Source organism: Brachionichthys hirsutus, chromosome 7 (assembly GCF_040956055.1).
Source record: "Brachionichthys hirsutus isolate HB-005 chromosome 7, CSIRO-AGI_Bhir_v1, whole genome shotgun sequence".
In the NCBI taxonomy this organism is placed as follows: Eukaryota; Metazoa; Chordata; class Actinopteri; order Lophiiformes; family Brachionichthyidae; genus Brachionichthys; species Brachionichthys hirsutus.
The window spans coordinates 5,801,746-5,820,793 of NC_090903.1; positions in this window are offsets into that span (position 1 = coordinate 5,801,746).

The following is a 19,048-nucleotide window of genomic DNA, read 5'->3' on the forward strand; positions in this document are numbered from 1 at the left end:
AGTAAGCTCACGGAAGACCCATAAATTAAAATAAGACTGTCTTTGCCTAAAGCTAGGAATAAATAAATCAGAGTTGTGAACATAAATTGTTTTTCCTTCATGCTGTGTGATTTTCCTACAGGAGTCGATAGTCATTGTCTTCGTTCCAAAGGTAAGATTTAATGGCTGCACAGAGTCAATGCCACTGAGTAAACAGGAGCTCGTCCTTCTTTTTGATCAAACTCTGAGTTTCATATGAAGACATTTACGTGTAATGCAAGGACCGACAGAAACCCCAAACGTGTCATTGCACAAGGCTGCTTTGTGATGAAGATCAGTTATTCCATCTTATTAACTGTGCTGAAGTGTCTGTACCTTATTATAAGGCACAGATTAACTTCAGCATGAATCTTCAATATATGGATTATATCATTCCTTCTATTTGACTTTGCTGAAGCTGGAGGTTGAGGTTGTGGGACATTAAAGAGGGGTGGTCTTCATGAAGGCAAAGCAGGAGAGTTGGGGACAAGTTATAATGACATATAAAGCCAGGCAGGAGGGTTCCTGCAGAGGAGATGGGGAGACGGAGGACAGGGAGACAGACCCAGCAGGGCATCACAACAATCTCAGTCTCAACACAGCAAAGAAACGAGGCACCATTACATCAGCCTAGAGGCTGTTGGTGCTGACATTCCCACTGTGCATCTCTCCTTTGATTTTCCTTTGTTTCCTTTTCCCTCCTTAGACCTGTTGGGTTGTTAAAAATACATCACAGCAGCTCAAATAAACTCCAGTTCATCCTCATTATCTACTAGTTTTCACTTGTTTATGGTTCCTTTATTGTTTTCTTGATTTCTCAAATGCCCCCCTCACACACACACACAGTGGCCGGGATAGTTTAAGTATTGATACCTGTGACAGCTTGATTAGAAACACCAGCATGTGTCATATCGTGTCCAAATATCAACACCATGCACCTAATTCTGCCTCTATTAATCAATATGGAAGAACAATAAATCCCCCCCTAAAAAGTGTAATGAGAATTGATATTATTCCCTAGTTTGCTAGTATTATTTGGGGGAGGTTATGGATTTCTTACTCGCTCAGTAATACAGCTAGAGGTGAACAAAACTGCAAATGCTAATATAATAGGCTCTTTTGACTTTCAGCAGAATTTGGTATTAGCAATTTGAAGCTACACATAGCAAGCACATCTCAGAGACCCTGTGTATAGTCCCTTTTATTTATTTATTTCAAGACATCAAATACGAATAGTGGATGTTCAGAGTAATTCATCACAAATCAAGAGTCCCTTTTCCATCCTCTTTTTATCACCTTCACTAATTTATCTCTGAATTAATTGCCGTATTCCTCCGAATGTGTTGCTACTGGAGTTTGCTTTGCATTTATGCTCCACACAGTAGCAAAGAGGATTTGAAGCTTTGCCTAACTGGTTGTTTTATTCCCTTTTGTCTTTTTTTGAACAATGGCATACACTGGTGATGTAAATCTCATTCTGGAAGGCAATGCAGTCCTTCCTGTGTCTAAGAGCTGTCAGGGCACAATTAAGTTTTGGCATAACATTGTATACTGCAAAGCCGAGTGGCTCCGCTGGGAGCAGGCTGCCGCTGGCTGGAGACAATAGGCTCTGCTTATTTTTCGTAGCTTTTCAAAATGATTGTGAAAGTCCAAGAATGGCCACGACACCAGTCACTGCTCTGCTGAGTATTATGTGTGTGTACCAAGGGAAACTGCCCACTGTGTTATTTTTATTCACACTACGCTGTATTAGTTTTTATTGTAAGTTCCATTTGGCTTTGCTCCTCATTCCTTAACTCCAATTGACTCTTTGTTTTGACTTGCTTTGCTAATTTTCGCTCACTGGCTATTTAATGAAGCCCGTTTCCTCGTTGTTTCAACATTAAACTTTCTCCCTTGATAATGACTTTTTTTTTTTGAGTGGAGTTGGGTCTTGACCGTCATTCCTCAATATAACAATACCCACCATCATTTTACAGTATCTTCGGACTGATGACAAATAAAGGGCTATGGTCAGATTGAAAATGGACTAACAATGTGTGCAATACCATTATGTCAGCCAACTCTGGCCCTGAGCCAGCTTCAAAGGCAGGGCGCCTCATTGAGCAAGCTGCGAGGGACATCGTTTCTCTGTCCTCTGTCGACTCTCCTCTTTTGATCATCTCTTATCCGCATCTCCGTCCCTTCGTTCGGTTCGCAAGAATGAATGCACTCTGGGTAGAATGGGAATTTGTCAGCCGGCAGAAGAGCAACAAATATGTGTTTGAAACATCAAGGAACATATTTTGGTTTCCAGACACTGTCTGAGCAATGAGTGATCTCTGCACGGGTCGTCTGTCTCCTGGAGGCGGTTAGGAGGATTTGATGGTAACATGGCTTCAGTTATAAACCGAAGAAACCCCGATTGAGATGCTGGCAACGATGGGTTTTGACATTCAAACATGGATTTTCAAGGCTGTACCAGTTTTTTTTTTCTTTATGCAGTAGTACATTTCTGATGCTTTCGCTCAGAATACACACAGAGATGATGAAATAAGAGACAACCTGCTGCTATGAGGGCTTCAAATAGTTGGCTGAAAAGTTATATAGACAATTTCATTGTTATCAGTTTACTGCTGCATTTCAGCAGAGCAAAAAATTTTATAATAAAACATCTACCAATTATTGATGATACCAAATGACTACATGTGAGAATTTGTAGCTTTTCTTTTCTTTCTTTTTTTTACATTAGACAGAATAACTTGCTGATTCCACCAAGGCATTTGTGAAACAAATATTTCTGAAGAGGATTTTTATTCACTTTTTGTTTTCTTACCTTTCATAAATTAAATGTTTCAGTGAAAGTAATGGCAAATTAACTAACAATGATGATAAATAGCCATTCAGGGTTCTACGTTATGTTATTTTATCCTGTACAGTCATGACAGAAATGATATGACAATGATAAGATCGTATGCTACGTCTTTATTTGTCGTATTTGTATCATTTGGCTGCTGACACATATACATGGTGCTTCTAGGTCTGCTAATTTAGCTTGCTCCCTTGCTGACCTTCCAGTGATGGACAGCTGCTCTCCCAGGCCTCCTGGTTTCACTGCCGTCTAGACGAGCACTTTAATTATATTGACCAGCCTGATCCATGGTCTCCTGTGGCCTTGAGCGCCATGGAACAGAGATCAATTCATAACAATAAATCACCCAGCTGGCCCGAGGCGTATCTTTGCTGATGCACAAACATCCAGGCCTTCCTCTATAAACATGGTTCTACAGCTCCCTTAGCTGCCGTGTGCCCCATTTAAATGTGCGACGGGGGTTATAGCCACATCGCCTTGTGTCAAATTTACAAGTTCTCTTTCCAGAGTCTGCCCGTGGTTTCATAGTGCAAAGCACAATACATATCGAAGACATGCAGGTAAGTAGCTTCCTGCAGCAGGCTCGCAGGGAGAGTCTAAAGATTATGTAAAGTAATTCAGAGTGTAATGAGAGGAGCAGGGCCGCCACTGACAGCGGGTTTAGCAGGTATGTAGGTCGCTCAGGGGGGGGGGGGGCTTGATTGCATTTTCCCCTTACATGTCTATTTTTGTGTTGTCTCTCTCTCACACGTCTTCATGTCATCACCACTTACTCCTTTCATCTCGGGATACATCTGTGTTCACGCTCTCCTTTATGCCCCCTTTTATTCGCCTTCTGACAGAGCACTAAATGTTTCACACTACCTTGGATAAAATGACAAAAACAACATAAACTTCAAAGAGAGATCAAGAGTAAGAGACGGTTGAGACAGCAGTTTTATTGGTTTTCCGTTTTCTTTCCGCCCTTACAGACAGTGTTTTTTTCAAAGGCTTGCCAGTGGTCATTTTCCCTTCAGTTTTTGCGACACATGTTGTCGACTGTGCTCCTCTGTTCGCCTGCCATCTCTCTCTCTCTGCTTTCTAATTGTCTTCACTTTCTCTGAGTCGGAACGTAATCCCAAAGCAGATGGTGTCCTGCTCTCTTCTCACTCACTCTGAGCACTTTGTGTTTTCTCGTCCTGTCAAGCCTGGCCCAGGCCTGTGTAATGAGCTCAGGGCTTTTCAGTCTGTTTAGAGGACCCTGACCTAACTTGGAGTCGCCCCACCACAGCAACCGCAAGGCGGCTACCCAAACCCACGGGGGAGGATAATACTACTTAGTGTCCACCACCCCTTGGCCATTTCTTAGGGAGCAGAAAGACGGAATATTAATGAAGACTCTTGGCTTTCCAAGAGGATAGTAGTAGAATGGGGCGGTTACGGTGTTTATTAAGCAGTCCTGTTTTCCTCTCCCTAGCCTGCAGATCACAGCTCAATGCTCTGTAATTGGCTCAGGCATTGTTCCATCTCATTGCAAAAAAAAGCAGCTATCAAACAACTGCCCCTTCAACAAAATTGCCTTTTCCTGTTTTGAGAGTGTCAGGTCATGCAGCTAAGCGATTTCCACAAGCCTCCACTACAAATTTAACATTAACATATGAAAATGGTCTGTTTTCAACATTTGCCAGCTCATTAGTTCTTTCGGTTGGGCACTTGTTGAGGTCCACCCACTCTTGTTTTCTCTTGAGCCGGGGGGTTCTTTAATTATTTTTGCAGTAGACATATGAGACCCAGAGCCATTAGTCCATACAAGGTTCAATGAGGGGCTCTTTGATACTTGTTTAATCTACATGGGCCATAGCAGGCCAGACCCAAGACCCTCGCAGGCCACCCAGTTTACTCACTGAAATAAATTCTGCTCTCATCTCCTGAAATGGAAGGAGGCTCTCTGGGGTTCCTGGTATTCACCTGACAATTTCCTATCTTATTCTCTATAGACTGAATGGTTTAGGACAAGCACCTCAAAGCTGTAGATACCTCTGCAATATAAGAGATCATTTATGCACCAGTGGTAGCAATCCAGCCTGGGAACACTTTCACTCATTCTGGATTGAATTTAGTTTATATTAGCATATTGTTTTAATGTTATATTTTAGCAACTATTGGGAAGTGAAAGAACAAGTTTAATGGTATTTTCACACTGAACACATGAAAGGTACTGTGGGGTCGTTTGACTAAACACTTTTCATTTGTGCAAGTAACATGAAGTGTCACTGATAGCTGGGATCAGGTGACAGAGAGTATTTTCCAAACTAACCAGAATACAAACCTCGAAGCTGAATTGCTTTTGTGACGCATCTTCATGTACTATTTTTCACGTTTTTATTCAAGACAACATGAATTTCACACCATTTATTTCTCGCAGTTAGCGCAATGCCCGTCATGCCAATCTCGTCACATGGCACCAAGTCGCATCTCTCCTCTCTGGCGCATGTTGACTCTGTATGTAATCAGATCGTGCTTCACGTTTGTGCCAATGCACCAGCTTGCATTTTCAACATTTTGTGAATTCACATGGCATGGTTTTCTAAATGATCCTGCAAACATTCACAAAAGCAATTGAAAGAATACTGTGGTGGCGGTGGGTTTTTGTTTTTTATATCACCAGCATAGAATAACAGCAAAGTAGGGGTTGATCAAATCTACACTGGAGTCTGCAGCACAAACAAAACCAGACAGCTCGACTTCATGTTTGTTGTTGTCCTGGTCATAGTAGGTCATTTGTTGTCTGTGATCATGAAGAAAAGTGACAGGAACTGTAATTGGCTTGCACAAGGAGGGGCAGTGTCATCATCGTTTTCAGCCCATTTATACAACAACGGTACGGTAGTGTTTTCAGAAGTTCCTGTTCTGGAGCACGTTTTCAAAGGTTTGTGGTTTTAGTCCCCAGAAATCGCTGTTTTTGTCACTGGGGGAAATGGACATCATGTAAACACCTCTTTAGATTTTTTTTTGGCTTCCTTCTCATCTTTCTGTTAGCTGTTGGACACCTGTGTTAGCTGATTGGCATCAAATCTCCAGGATCTGGTCAGACATAGCAGACCAGCCCACCATTCCACCTTCTGAGGCTCAGATCAATGGAATATATTCTCCTGGAATATATTGCTGCTCAATAAAAAAAGGAGTTGAACAAAAGAGAGTGAGATGCCCTTTAGTGAGGGATGAACAGAACCCGCTGTTCTGCCCAAGGCTCCTGTCCGGAACATTAAGCAGAAACAGTTCCCATGCTGCTGTGTGGGTGACCCACAGGGACAGGCTCCCCTGAGCTACAATGACAACAGGATTAAATTGCTGATCGAGACATCCTCCTTTGAAGATGATGCAAAATAATGAGAAAACTGTGTCATACAAAATCTGCAGCTAATTCAATATGCATTTCTTTTACTTATCAGACCTGCTAAGATCTAAACAATCCATTGCTGTCTTGTTCAAACACATTTCCCATCATAATCAAATGGCATAGAGCGGCAGGCTAATGCTGACCAACAAAACGCTAACTACCTCTCGTCTAATAAATGAATGCAAGGTGGAGGGATATAATTTTCTGCTTGTCTGCATGCGAGGGTGACTTATACCCAAACGCTCATCCTTCCGCTCTCTTCTCTTACGTGCACAGAAGTGAGCACAAACACATGCACAAACAGTCAGGAAGAGAGGAATGGGGTCTGCAATCAATTGAAAGTCTGAGGTTTCTGCTTTGTCTTGATCGGTGCTCGAGATCAGAGGCAGCTGATGCCCTCCTGGCACTCCTATTGAGTTGTGATTATCTGAACTAGAGGGTGAAAAGAGCATCAGGATGGCGTCTGATGAGGCACAGTATTCCTCCAATCACTCGCTTAGTACCATTATGGATGGATATTGGAGCATGGAAGCATGCAAAAGATATTCCTGCCAGGGCTTCACACAGGTATGTTGCATTCACTTAGGCATGACAGGCACGATGGAGCGTTCCTCCAACTCAGGAATGCCAGGTCCTCCTCCTGGTTCCATTATTTTGCTTTGAACAGTTTCATTGCGCCGCCTGTTTATCAGGGAACATTGTGACATTACCAGAACAACATGGTAAGAAACACAAATGTTCAAGCAAGCAAGCAGTGTTCAGCCAGATTCCTGTTAAAAGGTTAGCCAACAGAACGGAAAGCTGGGCTTGACGGAAACTTTCAGAAGGGTGTAAAACATTTCTTTGCCCACCAGACATCTTTGTAGCAATGTTGTTTGCTGAGTATAATGTTACTGTAATGGATAGAAATAATAGTCAGAAATATAACTCTAAAATCCATAATGCTTCATCAAGTTATTTTGCCACATGGAAAGTTCAATGCATCAGTTAAAAAGAACCCAGGAGGCTGAGATTGTTGCCTCATCCGTTTTGCTCTTCAGCAGTCCTCGAATCCCAGCGGTGTCCAAGGAAGGAAAGATTTTATGCCGAAATGTTGCAACAGATTAAATCAGTTTGACATCATGCTGAAGAAGTTGTATGATACATATGATCAATAGCTAGCAGGTCCAAAGCAAAGTTAGAATTTGATGCCCAATTTGTCCATGTCCTGAAAACTTTATTCATCCGAAGCTACAATTACAGTCAGGAATAAATCATAAAAGTATGTAAAATAATGAGATGTCTTAGTCTAAGGTATATTTAAGAATTTACATTATGCATCCTTCTGCGTGCACACACATATACACACAATAATCGCTATAATTTGTATTTTCGTGATAAATTGAGTTTTGTTTTTTATTTGATTGTAATCATTTTATTATTTTATTAATTTATTTTCAGCACCCCTAATGAAGCGGGATGACACCCCAGGGTTCCCTGTGGTTAGGTTGGCAGATTGAAACGACCTCGACAGCTGGTTACTGTAAACATGCAGAACACTGACACAACTTTGAATTTGAGACATTTTTCTGTTGTGCCTAAGCAGCAGTATTTGTTTACATCATCGCCCAACTGTCAGGGGAGGATGGTTATTTTTAGGGTGCGCTTTGAAGCATGGTTTGCTGTGAGCGCGACAAAGAAGTTACGTGAGTGCAGATGTAATGAAGAAGATAGATCGGGAGAGGAGCACGTGGCTGAGGCTGAGGCTGGGGGGGTCTCAAGCTGTCTTATGGCGATGGCAGTCTTTAATTAATTTTGCATGCGTCTCTCCCACTTTGCATTTGTTTTGCTATTGTCTGAAGTTCAACTCTTTTGAAAGGCTGTGAATTTCCAGGCATGAGAAAAACTGATCAGCATCAGGACAAATATTTATGTGATGCCAAAAGTGAAAGGTTATCCTAAATTCCTGGATTCTTTTTTTTCTGTCACTTTCTTAGTCGATCATCCATAAATCTGCTGTGAAAAAACAACAACCCAATAATCTTGTCCAGAATAATTGCTCATACTGTTCCCTAAATCATTGATCATCTACACCTGCATGCGTGAGCATAATGGAGATTAACATGCATCTTTGTCTGTGCGCGTTTCATTACAGATGTCTCTGAGATCAACAACACTGACACCAGCAATGGAGGTGAGCAACTTTAATTAACATTCATAAAATGTCAGCGTATCGATTACTGGATTTAACTATAAACCTTCTGAGCTTAATTCATAATCTTGGACAGAGATATTGTTATGGGTCAATGGATGATGGGGTTTTTCTTCTGCACAGCATGAGAGGCCACAGATTGGTTGGTTATCATAGCCTCTCCTCAAACTTTTCACTCCCTCCCACTCTTGTCTAGAGGAGATGAAAGAACTTGTCAAGAGCTCCGAAGATCCTGATTCAATTCTAACCGACAGTATTCAGCCCAAAGGTAAGTGCCTGGGAGAAGCACTCGCACTCGCTCACTGGCGTGCTCTAATCTTGTACACGTCTCTATTTGTAAGTACATTCTTATTAGTGGCCACAGCGCCGGAATTAAAATTCACTCGGCCCGGAGAATTCTCAGTTGAATGTCACACGGCTTCAGTTCCTTCTTCTCTGTGGGGGCAGGTGGCAGGTGGGCAGTTTGCGTGTGCTCCTCCAGGGCCAGATGGATTTGTGAATCTTCTTTATCCATTCCAGGTCTGCATATGCCCTGATATTTAGGTATAAATGTGACAGCGCATCTTTGGAGATTGAGGGTGATGAATTACCTGCAAACTCCACTGTCAGACATTTAATAAATCAAGTGTGCAATCCGTATTAGCCAAACATGCAGCCAACACAAACTGGAAGGGCGATAATCATGCCAATAAATCATATTTGATTAGGGCACTGCCACTGTTGTGTCCTCAGGTCTCTGTTGAGATGTAGACTAACAAGACAGCATGTAAATTGAATATAGGCATCAATGAATTTCTCTCTGTATTTGTTCTGTGTGTGGCTCTATAGTAAATAGAGTTTTTGAGCCAAAGAAAGAGATTCAGATTTGGGCATCAAAAACTTTCCAGGTAGAAAATATCCATGAAGCAACTGCTGTGAGCAGATTTTCAGGGTTGAATAAATAGGACAGTCTAGCACCATATGAAATAGCTTGGCAGCGACAAAGAGGATGTGTAAAAGGAGAGAGCATAAATAATGCCAGGAACAAAGCACCAGAGAAGAAAAAGCTTGTTGTTGAACAAGCGCGTGGATCAGGATGCGATGGTGCATAAAAGAGCCCAGTAGATCCGAACGTGCCGTTACACTTATCTAGGGTACAGTTTGAAAACGAGACACCCGGCAATAGACTATCTTCTTGTAATTGCCAGAAAAAGAGATCTTGCTTTGGATCAAAATATCAACAGATAGGTTGGGTAAAGATGTTCCTGGTCCCCAGAGGAAGATCCTTAATCATTCTGGGTTACCCTCTGACCCACTGTTCCAAGAACAGGTCATAAATGCTCAGCTCATGATAAAGTACAATATTTGATTTTAATGAGCTGCAGGATAAACTCTAAAGTAGCAATTGTTTCTTCTATTGCTACAGCTAAAATACATTGTTGCATTTTACTAATCTAGCAACATTTTGCTTTTATCATCATTATTATTTATTTTTACAAAACTAAAATAGTTACCTTAGAATAAAACCTAAGGTGAAATCCATATTTTCAACCCCCAAAAATATGTTCAGTTTACTGTTGTACATAAATAATGGCAGTTAATATTTGCATATTAGAGACATTTTTACTATTCGGTCTGTTGATCTTATTGTTTCTGTTCAGGAAAGAGAAGATGATTTGTTGCCGCTCTGAGTTGATTCATTTTGTGGTGTGCGTTTATCATTCCAGCCTGGTGGAGATTATTAATAAACACTCCCCAAGACAGAACATTGAATGCCAAATGCGAGAAGCAGTAATTCCCTCCAGCAAATTATTGTGACTGTGAATTTGTTTCCCATCCAGAAAATGCTGAGAAAAAAGAATGACCAGCTGAGGAATGGACAATCAACCTCATCTGACAGCCAGCAAACTGTGCGAAACCAACCGTACTGGTGTCATACTGGCCCATGTCAGTATGGACTCTGACACCGGCCCAGGACTACCAGTTCCCAAACCAGATACTCATACGTCCTAATTATTTAGCCCTTTCCCCTCTTTGTGAAAAAGTCCATGAAGTATGTATGTACAAAAACCTGACTATAGGACTTGAACATATCAACCAGAAAACATGAGCCATACCTCACTGTGTGTTGGAGTCATGCATCATTTTGCCAGCTGGGCGTGGTGAGATAAAGTCTTTTTTATTTGATGTGTGTGTCCACTTGTGAGTGCACGGTGATGCGGCCAGGCACCAGTCGCCGCTCTTGTTGGCACTCCAGGCTGGGCGATGCTGAACACCTGTCATCCCCAAAAAGCACCGCTAGTTCCGACGAGGCTTACCTGAGGTCTGCTTGACATCTCTGGGCCTCTCTGGAGTGGACACACTGATGCCTGCCATGTTCTCCTTACACTCCTCTGCACCTTGAGTGCCACTGCTAAGTTGAATGAGCCAGTCCCTTTATTCAGACCCGCATTCTCTAAATGGGAGTGTCACCCGCCAACGCCCACAACACCCCCCCCCCCCCGCTCCCTCCTCCTTCCATGAGCATCATTGATCATGTCTGATTGCCTATGCTTGTGTAACCACAGCTCAACTCATACCACGAAGCTGTTCCTTATCACGCACTAAAGTGGACTTGAGTGTCTTTATGACCCCCCCCCCCCCCCCCACCCCCTTCCTTTGGTTGCAGCTTCCAGTGCATGCAAGGAAATTGCTCAAATGTCACCAACAGGAATTAGAGTCCTCTTTGTTTTTGCTTGTCTTCTTTCCAGACTGTCTCTCTTGTATTGAAGGAATCTGCCTTATGTCATATCAGACTACAAAATCCCAACCACAGGCTTATGAAGATGGTATGAATTCTGGGTTATGTATTGCTTGCAGATGATTTGTAATTTTAAGTACACCATGTAATAGCTAATAACTGTTGTTAATGGCTTCGTCCTCGGTTGACTTAAAAGGTGTTTTGGTTTCTTTTTTAAATGTCGGTATTCATTAATTTATCTCAGTGGTGCCATACTAAAGACCAGATGAAATCTATGAAACGATGCCTTCATTCGTTGATGTTTGCTTTGCTAAACTATAGGAGAAACAACTAATAAACTTTAAAGCGGAAGCCGTGACTCAGCTTTTAATGTGTCTCATTGTGAGTCCTGTTAATTTCTCTGTCATGACAGTAGCTACGTAATATTTTTTATTTCATTCTGCTTGCAGCCGATGCAGCTGACTGTGAAATGGAACAGCTGTAAGAGAGCAATCAGTCATGTGTCTGAGGGACAGAAACAATTAGTCTATTCTTGTCATCTGCAGCACGCTGCCTCTCTGGCCTTCAGGATCTGTCCTGCACCAAATGAGAGAAGCTGTTTGAATTGCTGTCAAACCACAGCTCGCTCTGCTTCATAGACACTCACGAATAACCACAAGGAGTTTGTAAAAAAAAAAAAATCTCAACAACTCTCCCGGGACAAGCGGCGCCATTCACACAATCGCTTGCCTATAAACAAAATTAGTTAGGTTCATAATTACTTAAGTAATGACTTCCACGTGTTACAAAACCAGTAAGTGTATTTTAGCAATTATCTGTTAAAGCCTTTGAATCAAACTTGAAAGACGGTGCTGTTTCGACTCCAGAGGCATCTTAAAATAAAATGTGCACCAGCTTTTGTCTCGTCTCTCGACAACAAAAACCTATCCGTCAAAGTAGCGCTGGAAGAGAGCCGAACCCCCTTACGGCTGTGCAGAGCCCGTTAGCACACAATACACCTGCAAACAAACACTTTAGCCTTCATGGCCGGAGAGTAGCACATAATAAATATCTGATGTGAACATTGATTTTGGCATTCACCAAACTCCCACATGGACACAAAAACTTACATTCAACAAGGCATTCACAAAAAAATGGTTTACTGTGCTAATTTTCACTGCAAGTGATGAGAAACACCACTTAATGTGTGTTTTTATTTAAAGGCGTCAATGGTCAGTGATCCAGAGTGAAACAGATTGATGTGAACAGACCTGCATCACATTTACTGTGCTTTTAATCAATCACTCATTTTTCTGTAAAAGATGATAGAGTCTATTACAATTTATTCAGCATTGCACTTCTATAAAATTGCCGGTTCGAAAGTGTGTGCTTTAATCCCACGATGCAACAATTTCAGTAAAATTCATTTGTTTTAGCTAATGTTGCCACTAGCCCCAAATAAAGATGACCCACCTGCTCAGGTGTTGCTATGGGGAGGGACTTAATCAAACTGAAGAGGTCGTGGTTCTGTGTCCAAACCAGAAGTCTTGTAATTCATCACGCAGTAAATAACAATAACGCTCCTGATCGGCCAAACGCATTAAAGCAGAACTTCCTCCAGAGACCCGTTAATTAAAATACAATCATGGCATTTGAATCCACTATCCTTTAATGAGATGCTTTTCATTCCTGGATTCAAACGGCTGCATTTTGTTTTTGGATCACATAAAAACATTCAACAGGTTTCTCATGCATCATCGCTTTCCCTGCTACCATATTTACCTTCCATCATGTCGCTCGTGATGCGAGTGATCGTCAATTAAACGTGAGCAGTAATGTCAAGGGGAAGTGGCTCCGTCTCGCCGTCTCGCTGCTGCGAGCTGCACACCGACGACTCATACAAAACACTCCAGGGCGAGAATGACAAGCCGCCTTCTCCGCAGACTGCTGTCCTGGTTTACACCTAACGGTGTCGGATTTTCAGGCTTGTGAGGTTGATGCTGTTCACTGATGTGAACAGTGCTGCAAAAACACCTCACACTGTACACTATGCAGTTACAGATATGAACACGTCATGTATTTACGCATCGTTGATCTGAGAAGTTGACGTGTTTGTAGGTTTCGATCTTTATTCCATTTTCCAAAATAAAAGCCCTGATGACCTTTATACAAACCACGCATTCTTCATTCAGATTTCCCCCTGCTCTCCTGATGCCAACTCCTCCCGCTATCTTCCAGGCTGCACGCAACACTGGCTAACAGCACAAACAGATTGGAGTAAAAATATTCCAGCTCTAAAAGCTTTAAATCCCAGCCCCAGATAAGCTGGTTCTTATCTGAAGAACAGCGCTTGTCCTTCATGAAAATTCATTGCCCCCCACAAGAGGCGAAGGCAGCACTATAGGTGAACTAAGCCGAGATAAACACTCTAATTGGGATGGAAATCGACGGCATTCATTATAGAAGCCCGTCTTCAAAAGTAGCAGGAACCACTGAATTGTTGAAAGGAAATTGACTCGCAGCAGTTCTAGTTTGCTTTGAACACTTGAGAATAGGTCGATTCAACGCCGCGGACACAAGATGGTGATGCAGATTACATTTGTTGTCTGGATAAAGAAGCGCGTTTGTCTCATGCGGATGGCCCCTCATGACAAGAGAATAAAAGAGCGAGCATTATTAAACTAATTCTATCTCCCTCGCTCTCTGTTGTTCCACTAATTATCAGCTTGATAATGCGCTTATTCAGGTAACATGGAACATTCTCCCCGTTACTATAGAAGAGATAAGGCCTGATGAAACCGTTCAGTATGAACATACAGTATAAAATTATCCTTTGCTAGTGACAGTCTGATGCTTCGAATCATCAAGCGGTAAATCAGAGTCGTGGAGAGCATTTCTCTGATGCGTTTTCACATCTGCTTGCTCAGAATAACAACTTAGCCATAATTCATCGGAGTGATATCCACACCTGAACTCATTTTACACACACACACACACACACACACTCGCAAAATAAAAAACAGCCCTGGTTAAGTGCAAAATGAAACTATTCACCAAGCCGTGAAGCTTTACTAAAGAGCAATTATATATTTATATAATATATTTATTTAATTGGAGATTCATTAATCATGTATGTTGATGAACTTTGGATAATATTTAATTACTGGCATCATTGGCTCCGAACTGTCCTATCGACTGGGTCCAGATTTATGTTAACTAAATATACGCATGCTTTTGTGTTCAGAATCACTTTTTACAGGAGAAAAGTTTTAAATTACAACATCTGTTAACAAAATCCTAATGCAGTTAATGTGAATAGATATGGTGACTCAGAGTGTTCTCTTGTTAAAGATTTCTGAAGTCACTGAAAACAAGGTCTTTGGAAAAAAACTCAGCAAACAAGCTTCTCAGAACTTAAATTGGGCATAAATAAATGCATTAACCTTATTTTTCTTTGACATTATGAGCAGTTTGCTTACGCTGGCGTTCTGTAACTCATTAAAGCAAAATGTCACCTGTTTTTTGTAGATTCCTGAGATTCGGAGAGTGACTCAGCGAGGCATTTAAGGATCAAGGAGTCAAGCAGCGGGGAGACTTCCTCCCAGAGCCAGACTGCACAAATGGGACAGCACTAAACAGGATAGAAGAGTAGCGGAGCATTAAGCCGGGGGTCAAGGTGTGACAATGATTTTCAATTTCAATTATCATAAAATCATTCGGAGACTGTTTTAATAAATTCCCTAGGAGGAGCTAGAAGGTGTTGCAAACAGGGACTTTTTAGCCAACTGCCGCTGCAATCCAACCTCTGATGCATGGTAGTTTAATTTTTTGTTAATCCAGTCAGAGACCTTTTTTTTAAATATATATAAATGCCAGATGTTCTATAAATATTCAGATCAATAAAATGCAGTAAAATAGTGGGTTTAATAACTAATTAGATCACTATTAGCTGTCAAATCGAGCTTAATTGTGCATGACAACAACACCACAGTTTAAGGCTGGCCCGCATTCTCCCACTCTGATGGTTCTGCCTCCCTCTCGCAGCAGTAATATATTGTTAAAAAGTCAACAGTTAACAGCACTTGAGAAAAGGTTAATTAACAAGTCTATGAATTGCTTATCAAAGAGCGTAACTCTTCTTTCATGCCTCCTTTTACAGTTTGCCATGAAGCCGTACCTTAGGAGTCTACTAATGGTTCTATTAATTTGAATGAGCGCATATTCACAATACAGTTTATTGTGAATATGAAAAATTGGTGGGTAGACCCTGGCAGGAAGTAGATCATCCAGCCTATGAGGTGCTTCCTGTATGATTCACATTCATATTTGTACTACACTGAAGTACACTTTAATGCTGTTATTCAGGCAGCATGGGCTTGTCACTGTACCACTCACAAAGTGTAGGACAGTTCTGTATTGACTAGACACACTACATCCACCAAAGGCTCCTGTGGTGACAGCCATGTCTGATGCATAGCGCTCTCCTGACATCACCAACACTGAGGCCCGCTGGTCCCTCGTCCAGGGTAGATGCTCCCTGGCTCATGCAAGGCGACGATGCCTGTGCCTAGTGGTGTGTTCAGGTACCCTTGCAGGTCTTCTAGCATGCAGATAAACAGCGAGTACTGAAACATGGAACAGTTGGACATTCAAAGGTTTAGAGGTCACATTAATGCCCTCTAACCTGTAAAGGTTAGAGAGCATTTTAGATTCATCCTGAAATTTGGCCCGAAAGTAGAATATCCCTAACTTTTGCCAGCAGTGTATGTTCTCTTTCGCTTTATAAGAATTCTGTAGCACTAAATATTTTACAACAACAACAAACATTTAAAATACTGGGGTTGCTCATAACCCTGTGATGCACAGCTCTCAAGCAGAGAAGTGGGTACGTGGAAATGATTTGTTAAAAACAAAACCCAGCATTGACATGGTGTTACTGTGCACCTTGTTGTGGACAGACAACCTCATTAACAAAATGCTTCACTGCTCTCAGAGCTAATCAACTCAATCCTTGCAGCAGCCCCCGCCTGTTTGATTAACCTGAATACTCTTGTCCACAATCAATAATCACTGCTAACATACAGAATCCAATGTGATGAAATTCCTGCACGTTTTAATCGACCCTTATCGATGAGTATATTGTTGTTTGCTGACATTTCTGTCAAGTATCACATTTATTTGATTATTTCCCAAATAAAGTTCAGACCGCACCGTGACGGGGAAAGAGATGAGCATGTTGCCCGTCTGTGCTGATGGAGCCTGCAGGGTCCTCCTGTGCTCCAGAGGACTGTTGCTGTAGCAACGGTAAGTGAGAGTGCATAAAGTGGGTGGCTCCGTGTGTATTCAGAAACAGGTGGGGTGAATTTAGCCAGAGAAGAGTGAGTGGACCGTCCCAACTACTGTGTCTAATCTAGCGTGAATGAAAGGATGCGATTTAGAAACATGGGGAAAAAACGAACCACTGAAGCGACGTCACTCTCGTGCAAACCTATTAGAGGTGAGCTGCAGAGACTGATCCTCGTAATGGTAGCTGCAGGTGGTCTATAGGTAAAATAATTAGCTTTCCTGATTTTCCCACTGCGAGGAGCATAATGGGGATATCATCCAATTAGATGCCAGGGTTAACATGCTCCTTTCAGAACACCTTCCCCTGTTACATGGGTGCCATTAATTTCATTCTCTCGCTAGGAAAAAAGCTTTCAACAACAATAAGGAATGGCCAACAAAGGTGGTAAGCATTTGTTGGAGTGTGCAGAGTGTGACCCTCAGGAGTGCTCTGTATATGTATTTATTATTTCACAGACAAAGGGCGGAGAGCGCAGCTCCTTCCCATCAAGATTCATTATTTTCTGTTCAGACCTCCTGCTGGTTATGATAATGCATTACGAATTTCCATAACAAAATAGGCATCAAGGTAGGGAGGAAAACCACTTCAACACAGCATGCAATTTAAATGTGCCATTTTGCAACCAATCCTTTAGCGATGGTTCCAGAGTGATACGCTCGTCGGCTCTGCAGGGTAGGCGGAGGGTGGAGCACAATGTGTAAAGAATTTGTCTGTGCCCCCCTCAATGTTTGACTGTCATTCATCCGTTTGTTTTTTTTTAAGGGTAGACCCTTCACACTCAATATCTCACACACAATGAATCACAAAAAGAGGATTTGAAGTTATTGTTTCTCATGACAGTAATGGGAAAATAATTCTAAATGCACATCATTGATTTCAATTTATTTTGATGATGCATAACAGGACGAACTCCTGTGAGCGTTGAAATTCAACTCATTTAGCATACTTGCTAATCTGCCTCAGTTCAGAGAGGCACTAACGATCCCAGTGAGGTGAGAGAGCGTCTCACTGCAAAATGCACAGACATTTTCTCATTTGCTATTCGCTCACTCAGTCCTCTATGGCGTGCACAAAATAAAAAGTAAAAAGTAAAACAAGTAGATTGGACAAACTTTGCTATCAGAGTTTTGGAGCATGTCTGGGTTGAGCTGAATTGGAACAGACTGACATTAATGGAGAAAGGCTGGAGCATGTGCAGACAGTCCACGCCATCCGTCCTTCTCATCTTCAGGCAAACGTCTCCTGCCTCAGCTGACAACTTCTGCAATTGATTAAGTCAGTCTTGTTGACAAGAAGGCACAAGGTCACAATTATGATGAATGCGCTGCATGCTCTTTTCTTTTGTGGAGACTTGGATGAAAAATGTATGATTTACTCTCACGTTGAGCTGCTAATAATGAGACAGGTCCATTATCATACTGTCAGTTCACTTTTAATTTGAAAATAAATTTCAAAACTTCAGTATGAAGTATTTAGATTTCAGTATTTGTTTTCCAAATTCATTCATGTTTTTTACTACTTAAATATGCTTCCAAATCTCAGTATTTATTAGGTAAAACTATTGTTTAAAATTTAGATTTTTAACAAGTGCTAGCTTTCCCACTAGTCGTCTTTCTCATGAGGGCAGAAGGCAAACAAGGCTGGATTTCTTGTACTGTCAGAAGATTATTCCATCTGGCTTCCTGTCACACGGTTTGATTGTCTCCTGTATTGAATTATAATATAAGCAATTTTCACTGTAACCTTTTCAGTGTTGTGCTTTCGTTTAATTGTGTTCAGAATATTTTCAAGAAAATTTCCCAGAAACCGTCCCTCAACAGCTTATCCTACTGGCTGCAGCCAAAGATTGAAAATTCAATTTCTGGCCTGAATTGGTTTATTCATGGCACTCTTCCACTGTGCATCACTTATATGTGTGTGTAGCCTGTCAGATGTGCGCTTAGATATTCCTCACCTTCAGTGTCTAGAAGCCTCGGTATCTCATCTATTCTCCTCTTCATGGCTCGATACTTTTTGCTTTAATATATATGACCGGTCCTTTCAGAAGCCAATTCAGAAGCTAACCGCTACATTCCGGACTTCTATCAGGTCTCGATAATGTGAGGGTTGACCATCCGTCAGTGCTGTGGCTATAAACTTCACGCTCTGTCTTTTTTATTTATCTGTTTCTCGGAGCAGAGGTGCTGACGGCATCCGAGAGCCAGAAACCGAATATGAGAGCAGAGAGAAATCAATTACTGCGTTTGCTGCTACCTAAAACAAGCCTTGTCAGAGACCATCTACAAAATGAGGACAAAATGGGCAAGTGGTCCCTCAAACTCTCAAACCTCAGGAGACAAGCGGACAGCTCTGACGCACAGCCATCAATGCCAAAGCCACAAAAAAAGACCCCTGTCACTCTTCAAAATGGAATCCAGCCAGTTCATGTGCATTGAGTCCTATATCAGTGATGGATGACCACAAGGTGGAATATGAGGGCAGATAGAGACGTCACTATGGCAAAGGCTTGGTCAACTTTAAAAAGCATGAGCACTACCAGATAGCACAACAGAGAATCCAAACTT